The sequence below is a fragment of the Lycorma delicatula genome, chromosome 5, assembly GCF_047948215.1.
Source record: "Lycorma delicatula isolate Av1 chromosome 5, ASM4794821v1, whole genome shotgun sequence".
In the NCBI taxonomy this organism is placed as follows: domain Eukaryota; kingdom Metazoa; phylum Arthropoda; class Insecta; order Hemiptera; family Fulgoridae; genus Lycorma; species Lycorma delicatula.
The window spans coordinates 156,659,640-156,673,212 of NC_134459.1; the positions used below are offsets into that span (position 1 = coordinate 156,659,640).

The window sequence follows — 13,573 nt, forward strand, 5'->3', positions numbered from 1 at the left end:
AACCTCTTGTGGCCAAGCAATATTACACTGCGCTAATGATCTATATATCCTAATGAGGTCTCTTACCTCATTCAACTGTTTCATAAGATTGAATGTAGTGGTTTAATCATTCATACCCCAAATAGTTTGCTTTTTCCACGTCAGAAATTTTCTCTCCATCCATCAAGTCATCCTGTCTCCATTCCAGCAGCCACAAATATTCATACTTAACACATATTTAACTTTAAGCTTAAGAATCATATACCCCAAATTGTCCTCATCTTCTGCTATTACAATTTTGTCATTGTAAAATACAATGTGAATATCTTTTCGTCATTCAAAGGGATTCCCATACTCCAATAATTCTTATGCCAATTAACCAACATTGAAAAAAGATACAGTTTAAAAAATGTCTGAGGCATTCTCAACCCTGCTGCAGCCCTTTATCTTAAATTCCTCTTTACACTTGTCTTCTACTCTCACACGCATCATATGATCAGTATACAATTTCTTAACTTGGATTGACTTTCATCTGGATCAGTTTCTCAAACAGATGATTCAAAGGTACACATTATTGTACATCTTTTCCAAAGCAACATGGATTTTTCCTTCCAACGTGTACGTTCTCCAACAATTTAAGAGTGAAGATATATCCACAGTTGACATCCTTGCTCTTAATCTAGCTTGTTCTTCCTTCTGTTTCACTGCAGTTTCTCTCTCAAGTAAAGTTTTAAGAACACTTGAAAGTCTGATAAAGGAATTCCCTATAATTCTATAATGATAATCCTCTACAATTTATCAGATTATCCTATGTACTTTTTTATACAGAGGAGTAATATAGCACGCATCTCCATTCAATTGGAACCATCTCACCGTACATCTTTCAAACAAAATCTTCAACATACTTATCAATTTATCTTTCTTTTTCCTGTTTAGTCTCCAGTAATTACTTATCAGATAATACTTCAAAGGATGAATGAGGATGATATGTATGAGTGTAAATGAAGTGTAATCTTGTACAGTCTCAGTTCAACCATTCCTGAGATGTGTGGTTAATTTAAACCCAACCACCAAAGAACACCAGTATCCACGATCTAGTATTCTAATCCATGTAAAAATAACTGATTTTACTAGGACTTGAACGCTGGAACTCTTGACTTTCAAATCAGCTGATTTGGGAAGACCCGTTCACCACTAGATTATCAATTTATTTGGTCCACTCTTTATCAACTCTTTACCAAATCCTGCTGATTTCCTCATTTACATTCTTGACATCCCTAAACTTCAAATCCAGATATTGAGTCTCCACATCAACCACTGACCAATCCCTTCCTCATATTCTTTCCTGTCCTGCTACAGCTGTTCAAAATACTCTTTCCACTTAAACTCTCCAACTGCTTGTTGCTTACCTCCTGGATGAAATTTTAACAGCTTTCAGCCTTTCAAGCCTCATGGCCTTTACATCTTCCCAACATTCCCTCAATCCTCTCATATCTCTTATTCCATTCTGCATTCTTCCTTTACCACATCTTTCTTAACCTCTATGTTCAACCTCTTATATTTCTCCCTGCTGGCATCATCTCCAGTATCAAGATATAATAACCCTTCTTCTTTTCCTTTATTCTTCCTACAATATTCTCATTCCACCATTCAGGCTTCTCTCTCATTTTATAGAAACCTAGAACTAAATAAAAGTGGTCTCATTTTCTTTATATGACTATTCCTCCTTTACCATCCTCCCAGCAATTTACAACTTTGCTTCCAGTCCCTAAAACAGCTGTTGCATAGTATCATCCTGGAGCTCTTTCAAATTATACTTCACAATAATAAATTCCTTCTTTGCTTTGACCTCCTGCTATTGTGATCCCCCACTTACATGTATGTAGGGAAATTCACATTACTCTTCAGAGGCCTGTGATGGCTTCCACAGTCTACTCCTTGCTGGTCCCTAATATCCTGCACCTCCTACCTTGATTTTTGTTTTACAATAAAACAGTGTACACAACTCTCCAGTGTCTTGATATGCCATATATATGCAAATCCTTGTGGTCCAAGAAAGTGTTTATTTTTAATTCATACCGGTCCACCAAATCCATCAAGTGATCATTATTATTCCTCATACTTTTCCCGAAAGATCCCACCGACAAACTATTTCTACATTTACAAACGTAACCATTACAATTCCCAGCCTAAATTACTTTCTGACTGCTTGGTATCACCTGCATTACATCCCCTAAGCTATGTTCAAAACTGTCTTTTACCTGAATTACAATATTATCATTTGGTGCATTCATTCCTATAACAGCCACTATGAATGGTTTTATCTTTAACACACCCTTTATTATATGTTCACTAACCACTTCCCATAACATAACCTTCCCCACCAGTCAGCAGAACAGATACCCCTGACTTCATCCATCCACTCTTCTCTGCTCCACTATCATAGTGCACAATCCTGAAGCATCTCACAATCTTTTTATTTGTTTCAGAAAAAAATAGCAATATAAATTATAAATATCTTGTCAATCTGTGATAAGTCTTCAATCTGTTTGTTTTGAAAACCTTTGACAATTTCATTTCCAAAAATTCATGTTCCATTGTCAAATCTGATTAAACCTCTCCGTACTCCAAGGCACTTTACTGGTAAATTTAGCAGTAGAAAACTTTTCCATGGGCAGGGAGGAGCTGGCCCACCTCATAACTCCCTGATTAGGAGGACCAGGTGATTTGTTCTCAAGGTTTTCTTCCCCTAGTCTATGAAGATCCAACCCCAAACTGCAAGCTTCACCAGCACTGGAGTTAGAGCCAACTCCAGCACTGCTAATTTTTGTCCACCTTGGTATTTTAATTCCCCAGCACCCTCACATCATGGTTGGCAAGCTATTCCATCGCCATGCGGTGTACTCGTGTAGCCATGGGAGACTGTATTAAGATTGACTGTCTGATATATCAGTGATTAGTAATTCACATAAAGTGTTCAAAAATATAAATTAATTTTAGGGAGATTAATATTTTTTAGTTTTTATTGCGAGGAATATTTAAGGCTCTTGAAGTAGAAGGGTTATTCCATTTTAATTCAACAAATTTTTAAAAATTTCATTGCATCACTATTTTTGATTTTGATATTTGGTATATGATAACTACCCACCTTGTAAAAAATATTTTTTTATATTTAAAAAAAAAAAGTTCTATTTTCTAACTTGCCAACAGATATATTTCTCGGAAGAGATTTCTTAACCGGTTTAGTGTGACAGCTAAATGGTTCAGAGCAACTTTTCCCAATAATATGAAAATATTTATCTAAATATTCAGTTTTATGAAAACTACATATATTTTTTGTTTGACTTCTTAAAGATATCAGTGTTATTTGCTGTTAAGTAAACTCTAAAATATCATGCAGTACTGAATATCTATTGTAAGTCAATTTGTGACGACATACTGTTTCAGTCTGAATGCCAATTGAACACTCCTTAATTCGTTTTTATAAATGCATGGTTCTTACAATAATAATACAGTTAGTATAAATTATAAAACTACCAATTGCACCTCACATTATCTTATCCCAGTTTCCCTATGGCTAAAATGAACATTTCTCTAATTAATAAAATTAAAAATAAAAGATATCTCATAAAAGAGAAGTACACTGCTAATAAAATTACTTTATAAACAAGTCTTAATTACCTAACCACAGTATTAACACTAGCAACAATACAACATGTCACATTGAAATCAAAACAGTAACTAAGTCTTCTACAATGTTGACATTCAGGATTACACAAACATTCATGTGTGTCTATTCATGTTCGTGTTTAAACATGAGTTTGTGTGTATGAGTCATACTTTAAGTAACAATCTATCTAGAATATAAGCTATCTCATTATAGATATATCAAAATATTTTGTATAATAGGCCTACATTATTAACTGAAAAAATACATGCTGTGAATTTTTTAGGTACATTATTTACAGTTACAAGGAACAGTGTTTTTAGCAGTTTTGATTGCCGATTGCTTGAATTTAAATACTTAGTTATGTAAATTATTTACTTTCTTCTTTGTGGTTAATAATTTTTTTTTTGTATTGTGAACGTACCTTCCTTAACTTCATCATAACTAAATCACATGTTGACATGTTTCAGATATATTCAATTTTCAAAACTCGTTACAAGGATTTACATAGGTCATGTCCCTTGCCCCACTCAAATCACACAAATTATCTGGCTAGTCTTCTTCCTGTTATGAGGAAATTAAGATTTTTAAATAAAATATTCTCTTATTAACCTGTTCATTTGTAATTGTTTTTCCACCATTCTTTTAATTTAAAGATTTCTGGATTATCTAAAATAGTCAATTGTATTCCTGTGAATCAGTTTCATAAAGTTTTTTTATTTTCAATGGGTTTGCCCTTCTGTTATTAAATGTATTGCCTAGTTAGAATCTTGTTTCTGTATTTAAAAAAGTCTCATGTTTGTTAAATCTTAATCAAATTTTAACTTTCTTCCTGTTTGCCCATTATATGTTGTGTCGCATTTTCATTATTTTGTATATACCATTACTGTTATAAATATCTTCTAAGTAGTTATTAAAAAAAATCTTCTGATTGTGTTTTTCCTATTTACAGCCACCTTTTAATTATACTTACTGAAAAACTGTTTGATCGGAAAATCTCTTTTCCTGTAAATGCCAATTTAAACTTGGCAAAGAAAAGTACAAACTTTTGAAATAAGGATTAAAACATAATATAAAAAATTTTAACATAGCAAAAAATGTTGACATACAGAATGCAATAGATGATACCTAACATTATATAAAGCCTTACAAAGGAGAAATACCAGTACAGCTAATTTTGAAAATGAAATATATCCAAAATGTGTCAATATGTAATTTAATTATGATGAAGCTAAGAAAGGTAAATAAATGTACTCAATATAAAAATTATGACGATCAGCAGGAAATGTATTTACGTATTTTAATAATAAATCTTAATGTTTTTATTAACAATTTACAGTTAAGTATTGAGAATGAATTCTGTTTTTTCTAAAGTTAAAAATGTTTGTAGTTATAAAAAGTATTTAGGTGTAGAGGCTGTGGTTGTTATATAAATAACTTTTGTGTTTTGCTTTCATCTAATTTCACCTCTTTTTTGTTTTTGTATATACAGGTGATTCAAAGAAATGGGAAATTTAAAAAATTAAATAATGTTAATGAAAAATTATTTTAGAAAATTAATTTTTTTATTTCATGTAATTGTACAAATGTTGCCATTTTAGGATACATACATTTTAGTTTATTTTTTAAAGATGACATCTTGCAGGTGACCTCCTCTTCTACGTAAACACTCACGAAGTCTCTTCGTTAAATTGTTCATGGTTTGATGTAACATCTCAACTGGAATTTCCGCAATTGCTTCTCGGATCTTTGCCTTCAGTTCTTCCGTTGTAGCAGGTCTACTGTGGAACACTGCTTATAAGGTGACCCCACAAAAAGTAATCGCAAGCTGAGAGATAAGGCGATCTGGGAGGCCATCTAATGTTACCATTTTGTGAAATGACACGTTATCCAAATAATCTGCGTACAGCTGCCATCGATATTCGTGCAATATGTGACGTTGCTCAGTCTTGTTGAAACCAGGCTGTGTTAAGAATTGGTGGAAATCTCTTTTGTTGTTCCACAACAAAGGTTTCAAGCATGGCTACGTAACGAGCTGACGTCACTGTAATCGCAAGACCGTTGCGATGTAGTGACGGTCCTCAAAAAAAAAGGGCCTATAACACCGTAAGATGACATAGCACACCACACGGTCACTTTCTGGCTGTGCAACGGACGCTGGTGTAGCTGCGTAGGATTTTCTTGTGCCCAGTATCTGAAATTTTGCTTGTCAACTAATCCACTGAGGTGGAAATGCGCTTAGTCTGACATCCACAGTTCGTGAACAAACTCTTCGTTATCGTTTATCTTCTGAAGCATTACATTACAGAATTGTGCTCGCACAACTGCATCGTTCGGTTTCAGTTTCTGGACGATCTGCAACTTGTATGGATGGAATTGCAAGTCCTTCACTAACATTCTTCGAACACTTGAACTATTCAATTGTAAAGATGCTGAGAGATGACGGATTGACCGATGTGGACTTCGTGTGACAGCATCTTGTAAAGCTTGAACATTCTGTGGTGTATGGACGGTTCGCTCACGGCCTGGAGGTTTCTTTTTCATTGCCGAACCAGTTTCCTCAAAATTAGATATCCATGTTTTAATTGCATGTGCTGATGGAACACGGCGAAATTCTCTACACGTTCCCTCCACACTGTCATTGTTTTTGTAAAACGCTTTGATAGCAAATGCATGTTGCACACCACTCCAAGGATCCATGACAACTAAATGGCAGGTTAGGTTAGAGAGGCTGGCGCCACTTATCAAATGGTACCAACTGCCTATGGCTACCAACACAACTTTCAAAATTTCCCGTTTCTTTGAATCACCCTGTAGTAGTTATCTATAAAAGTGTAACTCTTCCTTATAAAAATTTTGGCTGGCCAATTTCAATATGCAATGTCTACACCAAATTATTTATTTCTTACACTGAAAAAACAAGGAGGAAGGGCTGCACAGAAGTTAGCATTTTTATGTGGCTTGTGTTTATGTCAGAAGGGGGTTCTATACAAACAATTTTTTTTTTTTCTAATTTTATCAGAACACACAGGTACTGTGATAGATTTTTGTTGAGTGTGGTATATAATTCTTTTTTATTTTTTAGAAGAGCAGATACATTACATAACAGTTTACAGATCAAGAAATGTATTTTCTGGTTTTAGTATTGATACAAGTGATCACCTTTTTCAGTCTTTTTATATGCAGCAGATTAGAATAAGTGTTATGTCTGATTGTAATCAACACATTGGACAATTGATAAATTTGAAATAATTTTCAGTAAAGTATTTTAGTTCAGGCGGTATCTATTTTGGGTTGGACTTTTTCTATATGATCGCTAAGTTTTGCTTTAATGACATTGGAATATCATCAGAAATGATTATTTTGTTTATGTGCAAGTTAAAAAAGGTGTGCTTAAATTTTTTTTAAATAAAATGTAAAAAAATTGTAAAAATCCTTTTTTTTCTCTGATATTTCCCTAGGTAACTCAATAACTGTTCATTTTAGAGGAAAGATCGAGAGAGAAAAAAGTTTCATTATTAAATTTTACACACAATGTCATCAGTTGAAAATTAAAAAATACATTATTATTGATGCAAAAATAGCAATAACTGACAAAAAGAGAAAGTTTTTTGGGAACTTTTTCAAGTACTTATACGTAGAACCTTCAGATTTTGCCTTAAATAATTTTTTAATATGATAAAGCAACACGCCAAATTTCAACAAAATTGATCTAACTGTCTGCACAACAATTTTGCAATCCAGATTTTAAAAAAAAATTGTGATTTCTTTTCAAATTGTGTAGAGCCTTAAATAAAGTCTCTAGGTACTTGAAAATTTAATCACATGTAATAGCGCACTCAAACTTTCAAACGCACTCTGAAAAATTTAAATCTGTGATTAAGGAGAGCTAAGGTAATTTTTCAAACATACTCACAATTTTAACAAACAAACTTTTTAAATCGTAAGCTACAAAGTTCAAATATCAGACTGGCAAACATGAATTATTGTTAATTATCAGTTTATTAATTTATCTACAATAATTTATTCCAAAAGTTGCAGAATGGTGTCAGCTTTGATTGGTTATATCTCCGGAGATCATTAACAAATAAACATTTTTTTTTAAGAAGCGTCTTTCCTAGTACTTTTAAGCTGTGCTTTTTAAAATTAATTTAGATAAAAAATTGCAACTGCGTTTTATGTTTTATCACTTTATGTTTTACCTTTACTATTTTATCATTTTGTTTAATATAATTATCAATCAGGTAAATGATAAGTCTGTGGCATTCCTGATTTGCCATTTCTAGTTACATCTAGTAAATTTCCATTGTTTCATCTCGTAAATTACTTAATGGCTTAATGAATTACTTAATGGCTCAAATGAATACATTTGAGTGGCAACATTGTTTTGGGCTTGTTAGATAACATTAGGTTTACAAACCAGAGATGATGAAGCATTACAGAAAGAGTGTAGTTCTTTGGGAGACTTCTTAACATACCTCTTTAAATTGAGATTTAAATAACAGCCTCAAAATTAACAACAAAATGGAATTTCTATATATTATATTTATCTATAGATAATATTTCAGCACATTTTAGTATAAATAAAATAATAAGACATGTTTTGTCTTTAAAAAATGTTAATTTGATATCCATATAAAATTTATGTGTAAATAGGGTGATATCTTGAAGAAGCATTTTGGATGGTAACTCATCCCTACAAGTTCAGTTATTTGAAGAACCGCCAAGATATTGCATTGCATTTGCTATTTTGGTAATTCTTTATGATATCCAGTACAATAAATAAAAAGAAATCTTTTATTCATTTCAAATTTGTTTATCTATCATTAGGCAAGATATTTCTTTTCAATCAACAATGATTAAAATGCGAAATGCAATGATTAAAATGATTAAAAATAAAAATATTCTAATTTTAATAAAATTGTATATTGTGTAAAGTTGAAAAAATAAATAATAATTTTTTTATTACAGTTAGATATGTATAAATTAAAACACTGAGATGGATGCAATGTGCTTGTATGTTTATGTATAATTGTCTCTTACTTCAGTGTTACGAGAGACTAAAGTTCATTGACTGATATAAAGTTCTCTTAAGAACCAGTCATTCATTAAAAATTAGTACTTAAATGTATTGCTTAAAATGAAAAATAAACTTAATTCTGATTAAGTAAAAATGAAATGTGACACCTATCATTTAACGCAGAATAATTAATTTTCATCATTTTATTTAATATAATTGTCAGTAAGGTAAAATATAAATCTATGATAATCCTGATTAAAAATTCAAGAAATAAACTTAATTCTGATTAAGTTTATTTCTTGATTTTTTTTTTTAATCAGTGAAATCACCATTTATAAGCAACTGACATTCTGAAGATCCTGCTTAAAATTCATTATGATCATAATATTTGAACACTTTTTTTCAATTCACCATCACATGATAAATTGACCCCTTTTTAAATCACATTTAGTATTAAGTAGGGACTTATAAGATGGATTGTGTATCTGATTAAATTCAGCACAGTCCTGTTTGAAATACTCTATACATTTTTTGTTGTTCATTGTTCATGGAGTGAATCTTTCTGTTTGTCATTTTCTTACTAATAGCAATCTTCAGTCTTTGTTATAATGTCTTAAAGTGTTAGTAAATATTTGTTTATGGTTTTCAACTTTTGATTTCACCTGTTGAAGAGTTTTTTTTTTTTTTGTGAATGACTGCTTGTCTACTGTATAAAACTTGAGTAACAAGTTCATCTTACAAGCTTTAATTTGTGATAAAATCTTTGTTTCACTTATACCCACCTGAAGTGATTATATGTATCACAGTTGAAAGCTGGTCTGAAAGTTTTTAAGTCTCTTCTCCATTAATTCTTAAATTTTATTTTTTGTAATATTAAAATAATGAGAGGTCTGCTAAAAAATACACTGAATTTTTTAATTTCTTGGGCTGTGCAAGTCCAATTGTCACATTTTTTTGTTGTGTTGTTTCTAACATATGTTTATATTGGTAGCCAGCCATATTGGATACATATTGTATTGTTTTATGTCAAAAAGGTTATATGTATTGGTGTAGTCAGCTATTTTTAACTTGTGAAAAATGGAACAAAAAATTGGCATTAAGTTTTACTTTAAGAATGGAAAAGGTGCAGCATTGCATTGAAAATGCTGATCGTTTCTTTTGGGATTCTTCTATGATAAAGCAAGTGTTCACAAATGGTATAAATGTTTCCAAGAGGGCCGTGAAGATGTTGAAGGTAACGAGTGCCTTGGACATCCTGCACATGAACAACCAATAACTTTGAAAAGTGAAGAAAATGATTATGGATAATCACTAAATTTGGCTTATGCCAAGCAATTTTTTTTTGATGTTTTAGGGATGAAACATGTGGCAGTAAAATTTGTTACAAAATTCTTGAATTTCGACGAAAAGTAATACCATATGAACATTACTCAGGAGTTGCTGAATGAAGTGAATGATGATCCAGAACTACTCAAACAGATCATAACTGGTGATTAAACATTGGTGTGTGGGTATGACATCGATAGAAGCTTCCTGTAGAGCCAGGGCTGAAAAAAGCTAATCAAGTTCGATTAAATTTGAAGGTTCTGATCGCAGTGTTCTTTGATTTCAATGGCTTATTGTATCTTGAGTTCTTGCCACCAGGTTGTACAGTCAATAAGAATTACTACTTGGAAGTTCTGTGCTGTTTGTGTGAAACAATCTGAAAAAACACCTGGATTTGTGGCAATACTGTTCATGGCAATTTTTACAATGATAATGTACCTGCTCACACTTCACTGCTTATTCATGAATTTTTGGTCAAAAACAACACTGTTATGATGCCTCAGCCTCCATATTCTCTCGACTTCGGTGACACCCTGTGACTTCTTCCTATTCTCCAAGCTGAAAGAACCATAAAAGGATGAAGTTTTACCAACATTGAAGAGATGAAGACAGAATAGCTGAAGGAACTAAATGCCATATTAAAAATTGCATTGCAGAGGTGCTTTGACGATTAGAAAAAGCATTGGCACAACATATTTGAAAGGGAGTACTTTGAAGATGACAAAATAAGTATTGATGAATAAAAAAAGAGTTTTTAGAAAAATTAAAATTCTGCTTATTTTTTGATCAGCCTCTTTTATTATGATGGTGGGTGAGTTTTAATGATAGTCACTCTTCACTTACAAATGAAAATATGCAGGTCAATCCATTTGAAGTGTCCCAAAAAACATGGGCTGGTTGCTTGACCAACTCCAAAAATATTGAAACTTACCCACTTGTTTCTTACATGTCTCAGGACCTTAAAACTAATTTTTTTAAAAAATTTTTTATTTAAGCAGTTACCTGTGGTGGCCATTTTTGTTACTTTGTGCACACCTATTTTTTTGATCGTAAGGGTTTATGGAAAAAAGCATGACTAAAAAACTGTTTGTCCTCAAAGGATGAAACAATAAGAAATTTAATCATATTTTCTCAAGGTAAAAGATTGGTCCAGTGGATTATTTATTTTTTTCTCTTTGTATGAGAAAGTTACCAATAAAGTTTAACATGAAAAATGATAAAATTTCACTTTGGTAATCTTTTTCAAGAGGCAGGGATGGCATACATGGTTAGAATTATTTTTTTATATGTAGGTATATGTTGAGTAGTTTTACCATAAATAGTATTAATGTTATACTTACCCCTAATTTTTATGAATTTTTGAAAACTATAATTTTTTTAAAAATTCAAATTTGACTTTTAAATAACTCTTGATGGGGCTGGTGGTAAAAATCTCAAATTTGCACAACTTAAATGATTTTGTACATGTTCTCAACAAATAAAAAAGTTTCTTGTACTAATAAAAAAGTTATAACCTCTCAAAAATCATGAAAAACGTGTCAAAAGCGATACCATGTTGACTCACTAAATAAGTGCTGCAAGGGGATTTCTTGTCTTCTTTGCACTTTACATTTGTTATATATTTTTTTTATATTTAACCCCCTATGTTGTTGAAATTGACAATTTCAATATTTATAAAATAATTTTATTTTTAATTTTTAATGATAGGTCGTAATTTAATAACTTAACCAATACCAGTAACCAAAACAATCTTGATTCAAAAATGTAAAACTTACTCAACTGAGATTTCAATGAGTAGCGTACATCTTTTTTCAAGAATTTATTTTTATTTTCATATTGGAATTCATTTTTATTTTTTATTTATTCTTGTAAACACTATCGAAGAAAAAATAAATTGTAGCAAAATTTTAATTATTCTTCAATGAAATAGCCTGTTTTTGTAGCTATGAAAGTCTATTATGTAGTTTGGTTAACCAACAGCTGTGATATCTCTTATGATAATTTTCTTTGAAATTGGGTGAGAATGACCCGTCACTGTAGTTAGTTCAAGTGATGTCAACTTTCTCAGGACTTTGCAGATCGGTACCTACACTTTGTTTTGAGACTTTTGAAATTATGTACGTGGTCCAGCTGGGTGGAAAAAATGAACCTTCACATTGTCATTTTCAAGGCTAATATCTACCACTTTTACTATCCTATCATATTAAAAAAAATACTTTTGAAACGGTTAACACAAAGAGACTTTCCAGGAACTAAATTTAAATTAGGAAAAATGTGTTCTTTAAGACCTTGCTCTAATGTTGTTGTCTTAAGTTTTTCTTAACTGCTTATTATGAGTTCTCTCAAAGGGTCACAACAGAACTGTCCATGCAGGTGACTGAATTTTGACAAAAACGTTTCATGATGTTTACAAACACTACTGACATCTGAGCACGTAAAAAAATAAGTTCTTTGTTTTCATTACTAAATTCACAAATTTTAATGGTTTCTTTTGGCACTGAACCATACACTGTTTTATGACGCTCTTTATTCACATAAATTCCTATGGAACTTTGTTCTTCCATTGTTTTACGTGAAATTACTTGAAAATAATGTAAAAATTTAATTGATTTTAATGTTTGCAAATATATTATTATTAAGTAAAACTTATTTAATAAACACTTCCAAACACAGGATGAAACTTGAGACGCTTGATAAAGATGTGAACAAGTCACTGACTAATGTCTGACCAGTATGCAATCGCAAAGCTAAATGATGCAACAAGCATGAATGAGTATGTTGCAACATGAATTTTCCTGACGACTGGGAATGACTTAAAACGCTTGTTATAACATGTGCACTGCAGTTAAATTGTTCAAACAAGTCTATTTTCAACTATATTAAGAATTATAAAAATATTAAAGTGCTATGAAGGCAAGAAAAACCCCCTTGGAGTACATATTATTTAGTGAGTCAAAATCGCATTGCTTTTAACAGGTTTTTTGAGTCAAAATCGCATTGCTTTTAACAGGTTTTTCATGATTTTTGGGAGGTTATAACTTTTTTGTTAGTGCAATACACAAGAAATATTTTTATTTGCCATAAAAATCTACAAAAACACTAAGTTGTACAAATTTGAGATTTTTATCACTAGTCCCATCAGTTACTTTGCCAAAATTTGAATTTACTACATATACCTACATATAAAAAAATAATTCAAACTGTGTATGCCATCCCTGCCTCTTGAAAAAGACTATCAAAAGTGAAATGTCATCGATTTATTGGTAATTTTATATTGGTAATTTTCTCATACAAACAAGAGAGATAGGTAAATAAACCACTGGACCAATCTTTTACCTTGGTTTGTGTTTTGTTTCATCCTTCCATATTCTTTTGTTGTGCCTGTTTATGGTGGAGATTGAATATTTTACCGAGATGATTTTTTGTATATTTTTGTTAAATTTAAAATTGACTTCTATACATATTGGCTGGCTTGTGACCTCATATAATGGTAGAAAAAATAGAATAAACATGGAAATCTTAAAATGACAAATCAATTTTGTAGCTGAGTTGATTCCATGAAAATTCTAGATTTTGTTTGT

The 13,573-nt window shown here is 31.4% G+C and overlaps 1 protein-coding gene across 5 annotated transcripts in view; it reads left to right on the top strand.

Annotated features, from left to right (window-relative positions):
- The window catches only part of LOC142325515 (uncharacterized), a 106,597-nt gene that overhangs the window by 11,949 nt on the left and 81,075 nt on the right, over positions 1 to 13,573 (top strand). The window lies entirely within an intron of this gene.